We start from the raw sequence: 20851 nt of genomic DNA, 5'->3' as shown, positions 1-20851 counted from the left end.
TCTTTCTCCTTTCTCTTTCCCTTCATTGTTTTCTTTCCTCTCCCTCTCCTTCTTCCTCACATGTCACCTTCAGTTTTCCTGGGGCTTTTTGTGTGAGTCTAAGTTACAGTTTGTTGGGCAGATAAAATGTATTATGCTCACTTTGTTAAAGATTACGCTGCCCACGAGGAGGCCGTCGCCCAGGTGATATTAATGTGTGTTGGGGTGGGCTAAAGGCAGGCAGAATCCTTGTAGCCTGGGGCTTGGTTTTGGGATTAAGCCTTTCCTACCCTTTTTGTGTGGGGCCGTACAATCCAATCATGCCTCAGAGAAGTGACTTTGTAGTAGAGACTTCCCTGTTTTGTATATTGGATTAAAGGTTATGAATCTACACTATAAAATGGGGGCAGAACAGGAGCTTACGCTCTTGGTTCCTGAGATTATCATTAGAGGAGAGAGCAGAGCAGAGAGCAGAAGGAGGCCACGTGGAGGAGGCCAAGAGAAGCAGCCAAGATGGCGGAGTGCTGAGTGAGATGCCAGTTTGTATAGAGTTTGTATCTGGGATAAGGAAGGAGATGGGGAACTGAGGAGAATAAGGCTGGTGCGCTAGAAACCTTTGATTCTAGGAAACTCGGATAAGTCAGTGGCTTTGTGAGCACTGAATGTGAGTGGGTTTTGGAGCCCAGTGTGTGTTTTTACTTGCCCGCCGGGTGCAAGCTAGAATGAAAGAAAATGGCCTATCAGTTTTTGGCTCCATTGTTTCTTTAACGACTGTCTGAATCCAATGCGAACCTGCATGGGCCAGGCTGCTGTGATGGTGGCCCTGGCCATGCCTTCTGGCTTTACACAGTTTCTGGGGTACTTGTCACTTTCAGGGTCTGAGATATGGCTCCCAGGCCTGAACATCAACCTGCGGCTTCCCCACCAGCCTTCAGCCCTCCTTTCTAGCCGTGGGGCACTGCCCAGCAGAGATCCAAATCATTAGCCCCAGGACCTTACGTCTCATTTTCCTCCAAAACTTAAAAATCAATTTACTTCTCCCCTAAAAGTACTCTTGTCATCTCTTAGGAAAAATTGGAAGCAAGCAGAGAAGTTGGCCTATACATAGATGCCCAATAAATGCGTGCTAAATAGATGTATGGTGGCTAGATTCCAGGAGCTCCTGGAGTCTGAGGTACAGACTCTGGGCATTAGGGATTGGGGAATCATGTTAATCGGGTATATCAACAGCCTGGCTCCTGAAAGGACGGCTGTGTGTTGTGTTTAGGGATTGGTCTCTAGCACTGTGATAAGATGCCAAGGAATTGCAAAAATTATTAGCAACGCCATTTTAAAGAGGAAAAGTCAGGTTTTTTACCCCCTCCTTTCTTTAGAGAATGCAGGAGCTTCCTGACTTACAAGGACAACTGGGTCATCTAGTCATAGTTTAACTATAGTTCTCTGGAAGGACTGAGGCCACTACTTAGACAACAAAGAAGATAAAACTTATCTGAAAACTTCCTCTTCCTCTTCCTTAAGATCCTTTAGGAGACGATGTTTACATATCTTAATTAAAAATTCCTACACTGATTCTAACTCTCCCTCCCCTCCTGGAGTCCTGAGAGTGACGTATACCTCTAGACAAAGGGATCACGAGCCCGCTCCCCTTGCTTGAAAAACCTGCATTCTGTAACATTTAAATATGCTTTCTAGTAATCACCCCTTTTGAAATCCTTTATATGTATAAAAACTTATAAACTAAACAAGCGGGGACTAGCTTATTAGGTTTCCTAGTAAGCTAGCCCCAAAACTTTTAGCAAAGGTAATTTCAGTTAGCTTCTCTCCTTATCCTGAGCTAAACATTTCATTGTGGCGACAGGGTGGGGGGTAGACACTAGAAGATTTGGGAATGTCTTTGCTGGGTATGTAAAACAATTATCACTACTGTGTTATCTTGTGGCCTTGATGTGTACGAATGCTTTTTCCTTTTAATAGATTCTATAGATCAGGGGTCCCCAAACTACAGCCCATGGGCCGCATGCGGCCCCCTGAGGCCATTTATCCGGCCCCCGCTGCACTTCTGGAAGGGGCACCTCTTTCATTGGTGGTCAGTGAGAGGAGCACATTGACCATCTCATTAGCCAAAAGCAGGCCTATAGTTCCCATTGAAATACTGGTCAGTTTGTTGATTTAAATTTACTTGTTCTTTATTTTAAATATTGTATTTGTTCCTGTTTTGTGGTTTTTTTTTACTTTAAAATAAGATATGTGCAGTGTGCATAGGGACTTATTCATAGTTTTTTTTATAGTCTGGCCCTCAAACGGTCTGAGGGACAGTGAACTGGCCCCTGTGTAAAAAGTTTGGGGACCCCTGCTATAGATAGATGTTGTAAGCTTGTTAGTAATTGACTATTGTACCATGCTCCCTCCTTACCCACCCCATTCAGGGAGTGAGAACAGGACCAATTTTCTATTCCTTGGACACTGTGAACTTCTTAAACCTGCCTCTTCTATGTGGTAAGGTGATCAGGATACATGCTGAAGTTTTGTAAATGGCAGGGAGGAATTTATGTCACGGGGTCTAAGAATTCGTAGGTGGTTTTGATGATTGTGCCACATGTCCTGGGGAGGATCGGATTTACCTATAGATGCAGCATGCTCAGTCCTGTACATGAAAGTGGCTCATGAGAGTAAGACAAGGAGTTAGGACATGGGAATTTGAAATAAATCTGGAGGTATAAGAGCAGATGAGAGCCAGAAAGATATCTAGGAGTCAATAGGCAAGTCAGAATGGGGAACCACTTGAGCTGTCCAATGTAGGAACAAGTGTAGCAAAAAGTGATGTGTGGCCTGGACACATTGTTCTGTTGATTTGCTGGAACATCATATTGTTTCTTGCTTCAGTTATCCTTTTTAAAAAGTAATAGTTTGGACCAGCTGATCTCTAAATTCTATTCTGTTTTTTTAGAATGTAAACCGGTTTTATTGGTTAAGTACAGTGTCAGAATATGTTAGTAGTTCAGCTAACAGATACAAGATATCAGCAACATTAAGTGTTTGTCATATAAAACTGACTTCTTTTCTAAAAGAAAATTCTCTTTTGTATGATTTCTGCTAAGGCTGGAGCAGGCTAGAATCCAGGTGTAAGGGCTGGCTTTGGAGAGCACCTGTGGGAGCATGGGGTGACTCATGGATACCCATTTCATTGTGCTCAAGTAACTCGTGAGTGAGTAGAACTCACTATAGGGGGTCGGCAGTGACTTGGAAGCTTTGGCATCGAACTTAACTTTGTCAAGCTGTGGATCAAGGCTCTAGGATAATTTTAAAATAGATTATGGTTATACAGGGAGCTTTCTGCCCATAGAATGACACAGTTGGGGCTGACTATATGAGAAACAAGAAATCTTTTGGAATCACTAAGATGAAGTGTGATCACACAGTCAACATTGAACCATTGGCTCAGGGCAGACCAGTTAGAACTTCCTCAATAATTCTTACCCTCTGTGTTTGCCAGGAAGAGCCCCTTCCTAAATTACTGTAGGTAGAGCGCAGAGTGCATTCCTAGCAGCTGTGGCTGATGCAATGCTGTGAGAACACTCCAGCGCCGGAAACCCTCCTAGGCACACCCAGGAGGGAGCTCACCCACTGTAAGGAAGTGACTCGGCGCCAACCAGGCAGCTCCCTGATCTTTTTAGCCATTGGCTGTGAAGAACATGCTGTAACACCCTATGGGCTGAACCCATGTATATAAGCTAGCTTACTTCCTGAATAAAGCGGATCTGCGTCACTGAACCCGGTCTCCGGAGTCGGGTCTCTGCGGCTTTGTTGTCCTCACCCTCGTTGGGCCTTGTCCACAAATTACCCTCCTTGATCCTCCTTTTTTTTTTTTTTTTTCTGAAGCTGGAAACAGGGAGAGACAGTCAGACAGACTCCCGCATGTGCCCCACCGGGATCCACCCGGCACGCCCACCATGGGGCAACGCTCTGCCCACCAGGGGGCGATGCTCTACCCATCCTGGGCATCGCCATGTTGCGACCAGAGCCACTCTAGCGCCTGAGGCAGAGGCCACAGAGCCATCCCCAGCGCCCGGGCCATCTTTGCTCCAATGGAGCCTTGGCTGCGGGAGGGGAAGAGAGAAACAGAGAGGAAGGCGTGGCGGAGGGGTGGAGAAGCAAATGGGCGCTTCTCCTGTGTGCCCTGGCTGGGAATCGAACCCGGGTCCTCCGCACGCTAGGCCGACGCTCTACCGCTGAGCCAACCGGCCAGGGCCCTCCTTGATCCTCTTAATGGCTCCAAAATCTAAGGTAGAATGTTGGACAAGACAAAATTAAGGTGGTACCCATGCCCTCAGTACGGTCTTCCCAGCAGTTTTCAATTTCAACTATGTATTGAATGAGATAGATTTATATACTATCTCTCTCCAGGCCAACTACACAATTTGCCAAGCACAAAGCAAAATGAAAGTACAGGACCACTGGTTTGAAACTGATCAATTTTAAAATGGTGTTAGCATAGCATTAATTCAAGTGCAGGTCCCTCTGAGCAGGGGGTTCTGTGCAGCCTTATAGACTGTGTGTCCATGACCAGGCCCTCATCCTCTCTCCCAATGTTCTCCTCTGCCTTCCTGCAAACAAAGACTGATCACTTAGGGTGCTGTTTTCAGTCTCTGACTGGTTCAACAAACCTACCCAAGTGACTTGCATACAGCATTCTTTCTCTCGTACCAACTTGTTATGAATTACAGGCAATTTCATTGAGGTCGGGAATAGGCATCAGAATGAACTTGACAATGCTGTTCAGCTCACAGTTTCCACTGAGATGCATCCTCAGGATGTCAAGACCCTCCTAGATATTCTGACTCTACCCCAGCGGTTCTTCATGAGGGGTGAAAGTCAGGATTAATTGAGGTGTTTCTTCAAAATATACTTTTCAGGGATTCTAAATCTGTAAACCAGTTTACATAAGCTGTTAAAAAGTCTTCTCAGCAAAATATCGGTAAAGACCACTTGAAATCTATCCTGTTTATTTGTTATTTTATATACCTTATATATATATATATATTTTAATAATTTTATTTTTTTAATGGGGTGACATCAATAAATCAGGATACATATATTCAAAGATAACAAGTCCAGGTTATCTTGTCGTTCAATTATGTTGCATACCCATCACCCAAAGTCAGATTGTCCTCTGTCACCTTCTATCTTGTTTTCTTTGTGCCCCTCCCCCTCCCCCTTTCCCTCTCCCATTCCCCCCTCCCCCCCGTAACCACCACACTCTTATCAATGTCTCTTAGTTTCACTTTTATGTCCCACCTACGTATGGAATAATGCAGTTCCTGTTTTTTTCTGATTTACTTATTTCGCTTTGTATCATGTTATCAAGATCCCACCATTTTGCTGTAAATGTTCCGATGTCATCATTTCTTATGGCTGAGTAGTATTCCATAGTGTATATACCTTATATTTTATAACTATTTTACACACACATACACACACACACACACACACACACACACACACACACACACACACGTATATGCACCCCCTAACCCCTTTGAACCTAGAATCTTTTTAAACTGACATTTGCTTTAAAGTGTTTTAAATTACAGTTTGGCTTGCAAATTTTTTGTGGTGATGATTATCCACTTTAACTGGGGGTGAATTTATTTGTGACTGGATCTAGTGGAGGCCACAAACTAATTATTGCAATCAACCAAGAAAAATAAAAGGAATGAGGAAATGCCACAAGTATTGACAATATTTTTTGTAGCATATGGCTAATGTATAGAGAGCTAATAGAACAGTGCCTCTCAGGGGATCATTCAAAAGGAAAATTACTTAAATTAACTTTTCAGGCAAACCAAATTATGCATTATAGCTCCTCCTGTAATGCTGTACAAAGTCAATGTTTGTGAAGATTAGAACTAGGGGCTATAAATCAAGAACTGTGATATCTGCAGAGATTTTTTTCTCCCTTTGTGTTTTTGGCTTTTAGATGAATGAAGAATTTTCTCTGCAAATTATTAATTACTCTTGCTTGCTTATAGAGTTGAATTCACCGTAGTTATGTGGGAGTCCATGGTATTCCAACTGCAGTTTACGATGAAGTAATCGGCTGCTTCTGGGGCCTCTTTCAGCTGCCCTGGGCGTGCTTCACATGTAAACGACTGCCAAATGGATTCTTTCGGCATTCCAGCCAATTAAAATACATTTAAAGTGCAGCTGGTGGAGAGGCGAGCCTGGGAGATTGTGCGGACAACTCCAGGGCAGAGAGACAAAAAACAAACTTTGTGGAACCCAGCTCGGGCCTTCAGGGGCGGCGGAGAAAGTCTCAAAAAGCTATCTTTAGCTACTGTCAAAAACCAAAGATGACACTTTGAGCACCACCTTAAAAGAAACAAAAGAGGGAAGCGTGTTTGTTAGGGTGTCAGTTTTCTCCCCTTGCTTCTTGAAACTGTGTGTTGGCCGGTTGCCCAATGTGGTGCTGCATACAAATGTTGACAGAACACAGCGGTGTTTGTTAAACCGGGCCTGGGGAAGCCAGTGATTAGAACTCTTGAAGGAAGATCCGAACACCCAGGAATGCTCCTCCATAGAGTAGAACACTGACCGAATGAAAGAGAAAGCCCCGAGTGGGCTTAAGGGAAACACCGTCCCTGTCTGCTATGCCTTTTCGGTAAGGACAGAATTTTCTTTTCTCTTCCTTTTTAACCCCCTTGAATGTTTATGTTGGTTTGGAGGAAAGAGTGTCCAACATGCTATACGCTCTGCTCCAGAGCTCTGATGTGCAGAGTGCAGGGTTTGCCTGTGATTTTTCTGGAGGACACGAGGGAATTGCTCTGTGTAAATAGACACAGCATTACCCAGCACGTAAGCTGGCCAGTGCTTTTCCAGAAGTCAGAATGGTCCATTTTTAAATGTTTGCTTCTGCGGATCTGTCCTGGTGTTGGCTGTCTGCGTCAAGAAGTCCCAAGATGGATAGCAAATAGAGGCATCCTTTGAACCAATAGTTAAGATATACATGCCTCTTTAATTTTTATTTTCATTTTAAATGTTGTCTGGCTTATTCTGTGGCCAACCCCACATCTATGCATGTGAAAAGTGTTTCTTCCTCCTGAGTTAATATTCAATCAGACACAAGTATTCCGTGTCACTAAAGCAAATCCAAAATGTTTGAAAATGCCTCGCTTTATTTTGACTTCATTGGAGAAGTTGTTTACTGGGGAATTTGTTCTGAATCAGTCTTGTCTTCTACTCTAAGGGGGCGGCTGCATTGGCACTGTCTCCTTGGTTCTACATGCTCAAGAAACACCCAGCTCTTGGGTCCTACTCAGTTGCCTCTGAGAGAGTTCTTGACAAAGCTGAGTAAGAGTGTGGCTGAGAAGCAGCATTGATTCTTACCCATCACTTCATCATTGAAGACACACAGAGTTCCTGATTGTTTCCTACCTTAGCTTGTCATGGTAGAACCTTTTTGGCTTCAGTTTTGTTCATTGCAAACAAAGAATCTTGCACATTTAATGGTGAAGGATCATGTTGCAGTGTCCTGGGCTCAGTTAAATGCACTTTATTAATCTTTAATGTGCCAGTAGCTCTGAGGCTATGCCAAGCTGAGACTTTCCAAACTCTTCAAGCTACCTGATGCCAAGATAAACAGTGGTAGGCCCAGAAGGGATATTTTAAGGAAACTTGCAACAGCTAAGTTTTACACATTAAGTTAGTCATGAGTCAATGAAAGAAATCTTAAATAAAAAAAGATTTCAGAAAGAACCGTTTCAGCTCTATACCCTCTGTGTGAGAGGCCTACTGTGGGAGTCCATCTCCTCACACACATAGTGGTCTATGTTCTGTGTAGGGAAGAGAATAAGGCTTTCTACTGTATGGGTGTTGGGTAGTGTTTATGAAATGGGTGCTGTGTGAACGTAGACATGTGTGAATGCAGAAAGCTTTCCAGCCTGGGGCAGTGTCTGAGCCCAGAGAAAAACAAGGCTACGCATTTAGTGGGCTGCTTGTCCAACACAACCATTGCAGGCATACCAAAAGAGCCTGAGAAGTCCATTCGGAGAGAAATATAACTTTGTACAGAAGAAAAATGGGGTGGTAGACCTCAGAAAATTGGGCACTGGTGGTGACTTACTGACTTGGAGGACAATGTGAATCTATGTTTGATTGCCCAGGTCCTAGAGAATGTAAAGCTGTGACCTCTAGGATTGCTTCTCAGGCTAACTGAGTGTAAATGGTGTCATCGACATTTCTTGGTGATGCAGATAGTTGACAAAAACGACCCTGCCTTAAACACAAGTCCTGTGAACAGAGACTTCATCTTTTAGGGTTGCTAGGAGAAGAACACTGAATTGGAGCTGGACTGAACTCCAGGGTCTTTTCCAATTTAGTGTCAGTGATCCAAATACTACAAATACATTCAGGCCATGATGAGAATGGGTCAAGAATGAGGGATAGTCCCAATTAAGTAGGTCATTTTATTATTTTTGGAGTCAAGTCCAGTGTCCTTCATGAGGCCTAGAACAAGTGTTGACAAACTATGTATCACAGGCTAAAATCAGCCCACTGCGTGATTTTATAAATAAAGTTTTATTGGAACACAGCCCCATTCCTTTGTTTGCATATTGTCTATACCTGCCTTTGTGCTGCCACAGCAGGATTGAGCAGTTGCAACAGAGGCCCCACAAGTCCCCAAAGCCTGAAGCATTTGCTCTCTGGTCCTTTACAGAAAAAGTTTGACAAGAAGAACAATGCTTCTCAAATTATCTGTGGTGAACACCCAGTTTTGTTTTTCAAATAATATCCAGTTTGGTATGGACTGATATTCTTACCAAATATAGTAAAAAGGTTGTCTGACAGCTGTGCTGATATTAAATTGCTACAGAATTTCTAAGCATTTGCCCTTAAATTTTGTACTTATTAGGGATCCTCAGCAAAGAGCAGACTTCTGATTTGGGGACAATTAAGCAAAGTTTTGGAATAATCCAAGGAACATTTATTCAAGAAAAATACTGAATATCAGTAAGAACAGTGAACTTTTTTTCATTTAACTTGCCATATTTTCATTCTTCTTCCCCCAGCTCTCAGGAAGCCTTAAAAAACAACCGTTTTGCCATCACGGTAGCTGTGAAAACCTATGGTCTAGCAGCCTCTGGAGGGGACAAACCCTTTCTGGAGCTCCACAGAAAGCTTCATTCCCAGAGACTTGTCATGATTTGACCCCTCTGGTAGTTTCCTGGGAATTGCCACATGCAGTTTTTCTCTTTCATTGTCCTGATTCAGAATGTACCCAGTGTAAAGAAGTTGACTCCTGAGACTTGTCAAAAACAATCACAGCAATTGTTTAACATTGTGGCTGCCTGAGGCAGCAGTAAGTATTGGGGAAAACAGGATGTTAAACATATTTAAATTAAAATTGGGGAATAAGTTGTCCATTGGGGCTTTGAGAAACTCATATATTTGTGGAACTATGCATGGAAAAAGGCATGCACACAAGCAGAGGTATACAAATTTTCAGGGAAGACCCAAGAAGACTCTTATTTATCCCCTGTGGCTGACCTTGAAGCTCTATACAAGCAAGGAATGAAGGCTAAGGAATAGTTGTAAGCAGCTGGCAAATTGAAGGTGTGCCCCACTATACACAGAAATCCCCTCAGCAAAGGCTGGAACACTGTTGGTAAAAGACACTCTAAACAATACCTGCCCAGCCATTAGCTGACCACTTAGCTAATCACACATGACAAAGAATACAAACTACAGAATTGGATCAGAAAAGTCACTAAACAAATAGCAACAACAAATAATAATCATGGTTGAAGAAGGTCTAATTTCCAGAATTGATGAGTTATATTATTTTAAATGTCCAGTTTTTAAAAAAATATTCTGAGACATGCAAAGTTAAAGAAATATATGTACCATCCACAGGGAAACAAAAAATCAGTCCAATGTTATCAGAATCTAAGCTGCCTTTTTTCAGAAACTGACAAGCTGATACTAAGATTTATATGGAAATGAAAGTGACCCAGAATAGCCAAAACAATTTTGAAAAGGAGCGAACAAAGTTATAACTCAAGATTCTTGATTTCCAAACTTACTACAAAGCAAAAGTACTAAAAAAACAAGTGCGTAACTAGTGTAAGACTAGACATATAGATAGATCAATGGACTTGAATTTTGAGTTCAGAAATAATTCCTTACATATTTGGTCAATTGATTTTTGACAAGGCCAACAAATGGTGCTGGGACAAGTGGATATCCACATATAAAAGAATAGAATTGGAACCCTGCCTCAGACCTAATACAAAAATTAACTCAAAATGGATCATAGACCTAAATGTAAGAGCTAAAACTATAAAACTCTTAAAAGAAAACAGGAGTAAATCATCATGATTTTGAATTAGGTAAAGATTTCTCAGATAAGATACCAAAAATAAAAGGCAAAAAAGAGATAAATGGGGCTTGTTGGGCAGATAAAATATATTATGCTCACTTTGTTAAAGATGGTGCTGCCCACATGGAAGCCTGTTGACTAATGTTGGTCAAATAAGTTTGTAAATATGATATATATCAGGGGTCAGGAACCTATGGCTCACAAGCCAGATGTGGCTCTTTTGATGGCTGCATCTGGCTTGCAGACAAATCTTTAATAAAAAAATAATAATGTTAAAAATATAAAACATTCTCATGTATTACAATCCATTCATTTCCTATCGCTCATGCTCATGGTTGTGGGTGGCTAGAGCCAATCACAGCTGTCCTCTGGGACAACACCAAATTTTTATTGGATAATGCTTAACGTACATGGGTCGTTGTATGGCTCTCATAGAATTGCATTTTAAAATATGTGACGTTCATGGCTCTCTCAGCCAAAAAGTTTCCCAACCCCTGATATACAGTGTGTTCGTAAAGTCATGGTGCACTTTTGACTGGTCACAGGAAAGCAACAAAAGACGACAGAAATGTGAAATCTGCACCAAATAAAAGGAAAACCCTCCCAGTTTCTGTGGGATGATGTGGCAGCATGTGCGCATGCGCAGATGATGACGTAATACTATATATACAGCGGAGCAGCCCACGGCCATGCCATTCTGAGATGTGGACGGTACAGAGGAAAGTTCAGTGTGTTCTGTGGCTTGCTAAGCTTGAATCCGTGACCAAAGTGCAACGTGAATATTGGCGTGTTTATAACAAAGCGCCACCACATAGGAGTAACATTACTCAGTGGGATAAGCAGTTGAAGGAAACCGGAAGTTTGGTGGAGAAATCCCGTTCTGGTAGGCCATCAGTCAGTGACGAGTCGCAGGGGTCTCCAAACTTTTTACACAGGGGGCCAGTTCACTGTCCCTCAGACCATTGGAGGGCTGCCAAATACAGTGGTCCTCTCACTGACCACCAATGAAAGAGGTGCCCCTTCCAGAAGTGCAGTGGGGGCTGGATAAACAGCCTCAGGGGGCCGCATTGCGGCCCGCGAACCATAGTTTGGGGACGCCTGCTAGAGGCTATACGGGATAGCTACCTAAGGAACCCTAAAAAATCTGTGTGTGAGCCCACATCGAACTGCACTGAATAGGTATGAAACTGGGAGAGTTTTCCTTTTATTTGGTGCAGATTTCACATTTCTATTGTCTTTTGTTGCTTTCCTGTGGCCGGTCAAAAGTGCACCATGACTTTATGGACACACTGTATATGTTTGCTCACTTATAGTTTGCACTGGGTGTGGGGGACAGGCTGAAAGCAGGCAGGGACCTAAGGCTTAGTTTTAATACTAAGGCTTAGTTTTAATACTAAGCCTTTCCCACCCTTTTTGATGTAGGGTGGTGCACTCTCATGAGGAATCCCATTATGCCTTAGATAAGTAACTTTGTATCAGATACTTCCTTGTTTGTATATTGTATTAAAGGTTTTGATTTCTACACTATAAAGTGGGGCAGACCGAGAGCTTGCTCTCTCCGTTCCTGAGATTAGCATTAGAGAGAGGAGAGCAGAAAAAGGGCACATGGAGGAGAGGAGAGACAGCCAAGATGGTGGAGTGCTGAAGGAGAAGCCAGTTTGTGCAGAGAGAAGGAAATGGGGAACAAAGGTGAATAAGGCTAGTGAGCTAGAAACCTTTGATTCTAGGAAACTCGGATAAGTCAGTTGCTTTGTGAGCACTGAATGAGTGGATTTTGGAGCCCAGTGTGTGTTTTTACTTGCCCGCCAGGTGCAAGCTAGGATTAAAGCTAATGGCCCACCATTAAAGCTAATGGCTCCATTGTTTCATTACTGTCTTTCCAAATCTAATGCGAACCTGCATGGGCCAGGCAGCTGTGATGGTGACTGTGGCTACTGGCTTTACAGGGCTGCATTAAAATTAAAAGCTTTTGTGCTTCATAGGACACCATCAAGAGAGTGAAAAGGCAGCCCACACAGTGAACCATGTATCTAGTAAAGAACTTGTATTCCATACAATGGAATAGTATTCAACCAGAATATAGGAAGAACTCTTACTACTCAATCATAAGACAAACTCCTTATTTAGAAAATGGGTGAAGCATTCATTTTTTCTAATGAGATAGACAAAATACCATTTTCTACCTACTAGGATGGCTATAAATAAAAAGAGAGCAATAACAAATGTTGACAAGAACGTGAAGAAATTAGAACTCTGATATATTACAGGTTGGAATGTAAAACGGATACAGCCATTTTAGGGAAGCGTTGGCAATTCCTCAAAATGCTAAACACAGAGCTCCGATATGGTCCAGCAATTCTTCTCCTAGGTTTATACTGCAGAGAATTATAAGCATGTTTCCACACAGAAACTGGTACATGGACATTCTTAGCAGCAATAGGCATAATTATCAAGAAGTAGAAAGAACCAAATATTGATATAAATAAACAAAATATGGTATAGCTATGCAATGCAGTATTTCAAGCTGTATAAAGAAATGAAGTTCTGGCCCTGGCCGGTTCGCTCAGTGGTAGAGTGTCGGCCTGGCGTGCGGAAGTCCCGGGTTCGATTCCCGGCCAGGGCACACAGGAGAGGCGCCCATCTGCTTCTCCACCCCTCCCCCTCTCCTTCCTCTCTGTCTCTCTCTTCCCCTCCCGCAGCCGAGGCTCCATTGGAGCAAAAGATGGCCCGGGCTCTGGGGATGGCTCCTTGGCCTCTGCCCCTGGCGCTAGAGTGGCTCTGGTCGCAGCAGAGCGATGCCCCGGAGGGGCAGAACATCGCCTCCTGATGGGCAGAGCGTCGCCCCCTGGTGGGCGTGCCGGGTGGATCCCGGTCGGGCGCATGCGGGAGTCTGACTGCCTCCCCATTTCCAGCTTCAGAAAAAAAAAAAAAAGAAAAAAAAGAAATGAAGTTCTGATACACACTACAATATAGATGAGGCTTGAAGACATGTTAAATGAAAGAAGTCAGATACTAAAGGGCACATGTATCGTTCCATTTATGTGAAATGTTCAGAATAAGCAACTCTACAGAGACAGAAAGTAGATTAGTGGAGCCAGGGACTAGGCAAAAGGAGGTTGGAGAGTGACTGCTAATGGATATGGTATTTCTTTTTGGAGTAATAAAATGTTCTGGAATTTGTTAGTTGTGATGATTACACAACTTGGAAAATACTAAAAACTACTAAATTGTGCTTTTTTAAAAAAGATGATTTTATTGTATGTGAATTATACCTCAATAAATCTGTTATTTAAAAAACGCTAAGGGGAGAAACCAGAGTAACTGGGAACCTAAGAGTCAGGTTCAGCTTTCCAACTTTCAGTGTGAGGCACGAGTGCAGTAGAGGTCCACATTCCACACGTCAAATATTTTGAAATTGTAAATCAAGCAAACAGTCTTAAATATGTTCTATTTTTCTGCTTTGACATATATATCTTTGTTCAGGAACAACTTTGTGGTACTGGCTATGGGAAGTTAGCAAGGGCTTTGAGATGAACAGTCATCTGATACTATCATATCTAAAACAGTCTAGGGGCAGCTGGTCAAGGTGTGAGTAAAAGAGAGTCAGGGGGTTGCAGTTAGTAAGCGATAGCGATGACCCTACCAGGAATCGAGGAGGGTCAAACCAGTGCCCCAGATACAGCAGACCTTCTAAAAGCTGGATCAGCAGATATGGATGTCATAGGAGGAGAAAGGAGGAGAGAAAAGAGAAGGTGGCTGTCTGATCTTCAGAGCTTCAATGAGTCGGCTGGTGACATCATTACCTGTGAGACAAAGGTTTTGATGGGAGTGGAGGAATCATGAGAGCTGGGGTTTGGTTATATGGGGCTGAGCTGTGTGTGGACATCTCGTGTGAGTGGCCAGTTAGCATTTATCAGCACATGCTTGAGGCATAGAAAAGAGATTTGATTTAGTAAAATGATTTAGAAGTCACCAGATATATCAGAATCCCAGGGAGGAAGAATTCACAAAGGGCAAATGCAAAGTAAGAACCAAATGGAAAGAGACAATGGAGCAGGACCATTAATGCTATAATTAGACTCTGAAGTATTCCTACTAAAAACAAATGACAAATATAGTAACCATCTGCAAGAACTTTCACATTGTCTTCTAGAGTCTCAATCACATGACAGACTTGATGCTGGTAGTTAGAGAAGATGGTGATTAAAATATGATCCATAACCAGTAATAGTTGGGAAGAACAATCAAAATCATCTGAATCATAGTAGAAGAACATATAATTAAACTTTTAATTTATATGTAAATTATAGTTTATATATAAAAATCTATATAACTGAAAAAATATATGGCCAGTGTAGCTTTGCTTGTTATGATTGCTTTTGTGTGATAACCTGTGTTTGAAAGAAGAAAAACAAGCTGTTAATTTTTAATTGCCTTACCTGGATAAGGACGTTATTTGGTGTTGCTATCGAATTTCATACCTTGGAAGTACTTCAGAACTATTAATTAGACATTCCTTATCAGCTCTCTGCATTAGACATTCCCAGCATATTTGCATTCTCGCTACTCTGATTTGAATTCATTGGGAAAAGCATTTATAATTGAGAACCTGCCTTGTCTTGGTTATTGAAATAGCATTGGCCCTGGCTAGTTGGCTCAGTGGATAGAGTGTTGGCCCAGCATGCAATGTTCTGGGTTCAGTCCCCCATCAGGACCCACATGAGAACTGACCACCTAATTCTGTTCCCCTCCCTCTCCCTCTCCCTCTCCCTCTCCCTCTCCCTCTCCGTCTTCCTCCCCCTCCCCCTCCCCTCCCCTCCCCTCCCCCTCCCCCTCCCCCTCCCCCTCCTTCCCCCTCCTTCTCTCTCTCTTCCCTTCTTGCAGCCAGTGGTTCAGTTGGTTTGAGTGTTGGCCCCGAGCACTGAAACTGGTACATTTTGGATGGTTTGAGTGTCAGCCCTAGGTGCTGAGGGTAACTTGGTTGGGTCCAGCATCAGCCTCAAGTGCTGAGGATAGTCCAGTTGATTTGAGCATCAGTCCCAGATGAGATGCCAGGTGGATCCTGGTGGTGGCACATGAAGGAGTCTGCCTCTCTATCTCCCCTACTCTCACTTAGAAAGAAAGAAAGAAAGAAAGAGAGAGAGAGAGAGAGAGAGAGAGAGAGAGAGAAAGAAAGAAAGAAAGACTGAGGAAGGGAGGGAGGGAGGGAGGGAGGGAGGAAGGGAGGAAGGAAGGGGCATTGATTTGAGTTTGGTATTGAAAGGTTCCTTGTTTGTTTATTTACCGTATGAGGAAAATTTGCGTGTTCTGTACTTTGATTGGCAAACACAGGGCGATTTTTGTTTCTTGTTATCCAGGCCTAGTTTTAGAAGTAATTGCTCTCACATCATCACCAGGAAGTGGCCCAACATTTGGGCTGTTTCTTTTGCTTCCCTGGGATTTAGCTTTTCTAAGAGATGCAGAATAAGTTTTTGCACAATAGATGATCAGACGTCATTGGTGGAATAATGGGAAGGTAAGAAGTTGAATGTGTTAAGTAGGTGTTTAACCTTCCATTATCAGCAGTCACATATTTTCAGTGAACTATGATGGAGCTAGGTTTGGACCAAATTTTAAGGAAATAAAGATTACTTGCTTCCCCATTTCAGTTCTACCAAATGTTCAGCTCCTCTTCTTCTTCCCTGGCGTTTAGAGATCCTGTAGCAGAATGACTGTTGCCTCCCTCTGTGATTTATATGCCGTTCTTTTTAATGTCTTTATCTGCATCCTGTTGTAATACTCTGATTGGATATGAAGTGGGTTGCTTTGAGGCAGGCTATCTTGTAATATGATGGTGGGAGTATAAATGGACATGGCTTTTATGGGAAGCATTTTAGCAGTATGTGTTAGAGCATTTTAATCTATTCTAATTTAATCTATTCAAAGAAATAATATGTGATATGTACAAATATCTACTTATAAGAATATTTATTGTTATGTTATTTTATAATGCTAAAATTTAGAAAACAGCTATACATCAATAGAAGAATTGTCAAATAAATTATGGACAGAGAGCTTATAAATCAATAAGAAAAAGATTACTACCTCAATAGAAAATGGTTAAAGGAAATGAAATGCAACTTAACAAGGAGAAATGTAAATGGTCAAGAAGCATTTGAATATATGTTTAATCTTATTAAGAATTAAAAGGGTATAAATAAAAATAATGAAATATTATTTTACCTGTTTAGCAAAGATTAAATTATTCCCATTGATGAAAAGGTGGAAATCAGACATTCTCATTTATTCTTGTCAGGCATGTAATTGGGACAAATTTTGGGGGGAGGAAGCAATTTGGATGAGAGAGAGCATAATTTTGACTTAGCAATTCACCTCTAAGAATGTATCTTAATAAATAATCACAAGTTTATAAAGACTATGCATAGGATATTTATCACAGTAACTCTTATGCTAGTGCACACTGAATGTGATCCAAAGTCCATTGGTGGCTGACCATACAGTCATTAAAAATTGGCACAGGTCTGGTTGCTGGAAATGATGCCTGTGATACAATAAGTGGAAAATATGGGCAAAAAATGAATTTGAAATTCATTAAATGTTTATAGTGCTTATCTATAATAAATACCTACAGCAGGAATTACATTTATAACTAAATATTTGTAATAAAATTATTACTTCTAAATTTAGAAACAAAAATTTTTATAATTTGAAATACATATGCACTGCGACCAGTTTTGCCATCCTCTGTCTTTTATAGGTGCCACAGACCAGAATGCCATAGTTATTTATAACTACTAATATGAATTTTTGAAAAAGGTATGTTTTGCATACCAGCTATATGTAATAAGCCAATTAAAAAATTCTCTCATGTGGAAACTTCTACAACAGTGGTTAATATGGACACTGTAGCAAGCAGATTTTTAGTTAGTTGGGTCTTTTGGAAAGTTAGGGAAAAAAGTCATATTCACACTTATTAAAAACACTTATGCATACTTAGAAAACAATCTACCAATGGGTAAATGGTAAAAACAAAATAGGGACCACTTTATTTTACTATTTGCTTTTTTAGAAAGAATTTTTAAAACTTGGCAAGGTGTATTTTTTGCTAGTTGATCTAAAGTAATTTAATTAGCCCCTGTTCAAGAAAAAATATCTTTTTTTTTTTTTTGTATTTTTCTGAAGCTGGAAACGGGAAGAGACAGTCAGACAGACTCCCGCATGCGCCGGACCGGGATCCACCCGGCACGCACACCATGGGGCAATGCTCTGCCCACCAGGGGGCGATGCTCTGCCCCTCCAGGGCGCCGCTTTGCTGCGACCAGAGCCACTCTAGTGCCTGGGGCAGAGGCCAAGGAGCCATCCCCAGCGCCCGGGCCATCTTTGCTCCAATGGAGCCTTGGCTGTGTGAGGGGAAGAGAGAGACAGAGAGGAAGGAGGGGGGTGGGTGGAGAAGCAAATAGGCGCTTCTCCTATGTGCCCTGGCCGGGAATCGAACCCGGGTCCCCCGCATGCCAGGCTGACGCTCTACCGCTGAGCCAACCGGCCAGGGCCAAGAAAAAATATCTTAAGTTGATTTAGTCCCCCTAAACTGTTCACCTTAGAATATCACCTTTGGGACATGAACAGACACTTCTCCCAGGAAGAAATACAAATGGCCAACAGATATATAAAAAGTTGCTCATCTTCTTTAGCTATTAGAGAAATGCAAATCAAAACTGCAATGAGATACCACCACACACCTGTTAGATTAGCTATTATTAGCAAGACAGGTAATAGCATATGTTGGAGAGGCTGTGGAGAAAAAGGAACCCTCATCCACTGTTGGTGGGAATGTAAAGTAGTACAACCGTTATGGAAGAAAGTATGGTGGTTCCTCAAAAAACTGAAAATAGAACTACCTTATGACCCAGCAATCCCTCTACTGGGTATATACCCCAAAAACTCAGAAACATTGATACGTAAAGACACATGCAGCCCCATGTTCATTGCAGCATTGTTCACAGTGGCCAGGACATGGAAACAACCAAAAAGCCCTTCAATAGATGACTGGATAAAGAAGATGTGGCACATATACACTATGGAATACTACTCAGCCATAAGAAATGATGACATTGGATCATTTACAGCAAAATGGTGGGATCTTGATAACATGATACGAAGTGAAATAAGTAAATCAGAAAAAAACAAGAACTGCATTATTCCATACGTAGGTGGGACATAAAAGTGAGGCTAAGAGACATTGATAAGAGTGTGGTGGTTACGGGGGGAGGGGGGAGAGGGAAAGGGAAAGGGGGAGGGGGAGGGGCACAAAGAAAACTAGATAGAAGGTGACAGAGGACAATCTGACTTTGGGTGATGGGTATGCAACATAATTGAATGACAAGATAACCTGGACATGTTATCTTTGAATATATGTATCCTGATTTATTGATGTCACCCCATTAAAAAAATAAAATTAAAAAAAATTAAAAAAAAAGAAAACCTCTAAAAAAAAAAAAAAAAGAAGATCGCCTTTGGTTTTACGACAAATTTATGGGGCATGCAGAGCAAATATTTACATTTTATAGATACAGAAAGAGCTTCCAAGAGGTTAAATATTATACATTGCTCATGGTCTCAAACTAAAAATTTGAGGAGCTAGGATCTGAAATGACATTTTTCTGACAATCCAAGTTCTAATTATTGCTGGAACTTAAATCTGAGTGTACTGATTCCAACTCCAGTTGTTTTTCTATAGGTACTATTCTCTTCTTCTCCCAGAAGCTTAACATGCCTAGAATTGAAGCCTGATCTGTTTTCTAGTAAGGCACCAGTGAGCATAAACGAAAGGAGAATTCTAGATAAAGAAGTAACAACTATGGTAAAACATATGCCAGGGGAAGAGGTTGAAGGCAGGAGGAACATGGGTACAGTCTCAAACCCAAGTGTCTGTGAAGGCTATAAAGGTTATATAAATAATGGCAGCCTGCTAGGAGGGGGAGGAACAAGATCGACTGCATGGTAAGGACTGGAGCTGCCTTGGTCCCTCATTGTGGCCGAGACGGCGGGGATGCTCAGGGGTGTGGGTGAACCTCAGCGAGCCCGAGTGTGTGTTCTGCTCCATGTCTGAAGGATGTCGCTGTTACTCAGCACCAGCAACTGTTGCCAAACAGGAGGTAGCCCTGGGCTTTTGGGTTTTTTTATTTGTAATTATTTAAAATAAGCTGTAAATCTGATTTTTAGGTAAAATTTCTCCATTTTAAATGCTAGCAGAAATTTAAAAATACTGTGATATTTTGTAGGCTGACTACAATATATCCAGAGACCATCAAAACCCCTGAAATTGCTGGTTTGTGATTTCTGGGAATTGTCTATGGATTTATTAGGACCCTGACAGATCAAATTCAGTTTCTGTCTCCTTGATGTCTTAATTATACCACTGTGGTTTTTACATCTTCTGCACACCCACCTCATCCTGTCAGCCTACCTCGGTTCTTTCTCACACTCCATCTGAGAGACGGGGAGGGCAGCTGTGCCTGAGAGGGTATCTCCTAGTGTTCCCCACAGTCTGTGTAAACACCGCCGCATGTGAGTGCCCAGGAATGGCCCTCAAGGCTTGGGAAAGATGTGCTTTAATTAAGTTTCATTTCTGACTTTAATTCCTGTCTAGACTAGAAGTTTTTGCAGCATTGTAAATGTATGGGTAGTGGCTTGGTGACAAATCACTCAGATTTTCCTTGTCTAGGAAGAATCCAACCAGAAGGTACTTAGGAAAGCTCAGAAGATGTATGAGCAAAGGTGCAAATTGGCATGTTAAATCTGCGAACAGGATTAAACATTTTACTACTGCATTGACAAAGATATATGATATGACCGTCTAATTCCATAGGAAGCATCACAACAGAGATATATGTCCTAATTCTATAGAAAGCATCACAACAAAGGCAGAATGTGTCCCCAACACACACATCACATATGTGATACACCTTTGGGGGCATCTTCACTTGACTTTGGAGAGAATTCTCTTCAAATATCATCTTGGGGCTAATTTTTAACATTTAAGTATGTAATGTCTTTTCATTTGTAGCATGTCTTTAGTATTCTTTAGTGAGTCTTTATAGAACATTTGAAAAATATCACAAAGTATATGAAGAGGATAAAAGCTTACATATAATCTCATTATCTAGAGACACTTAAAATGCCTGCCATACTCTTCTAATCTTTTTGTTCTGCTTTATGAAAAACAGACAAACCGAAACATACACACACAAACACAAATACACAAAAGCAAACAAATCTTTGAGTTTATATGAAGAATTTGAATATGAAGAATTAGTTGGCCTTCACCAGGTGGCTCAATGGAGAAATCATCCCAGCCTGTCAGGGTGGCAGGTTGATTCCCCAGTCAGGGCATGCACGAGAAGCAAGCAATGAGTGCGCAACTGAGTGGAACAACTAAGAAGAGCAAGGAGTTGATGCTCCCCCCCCCCCCCGTTCTTTTCTCTCTCTTTCTCTCAA

Source organism: Saccopteryx leptura, chromosome 7, assembly GCF_036850995.1.
Source record: "Saccopteryx leptura isolate mSacLep1 chromosome 7, mSacLep1_pri_phased_curated, whole genome shotgun sequence".
NCBI classification, from domain to species: domain Eukaryota; kingdom Metazoa; phylum Chordata; class Mammalia; order Chiroptera; family Emballonuridae; genus Saccopteryx; species Saccopteryx leptura.
This window is presented reverse-complemented; position numbering follows the sequence as displayed.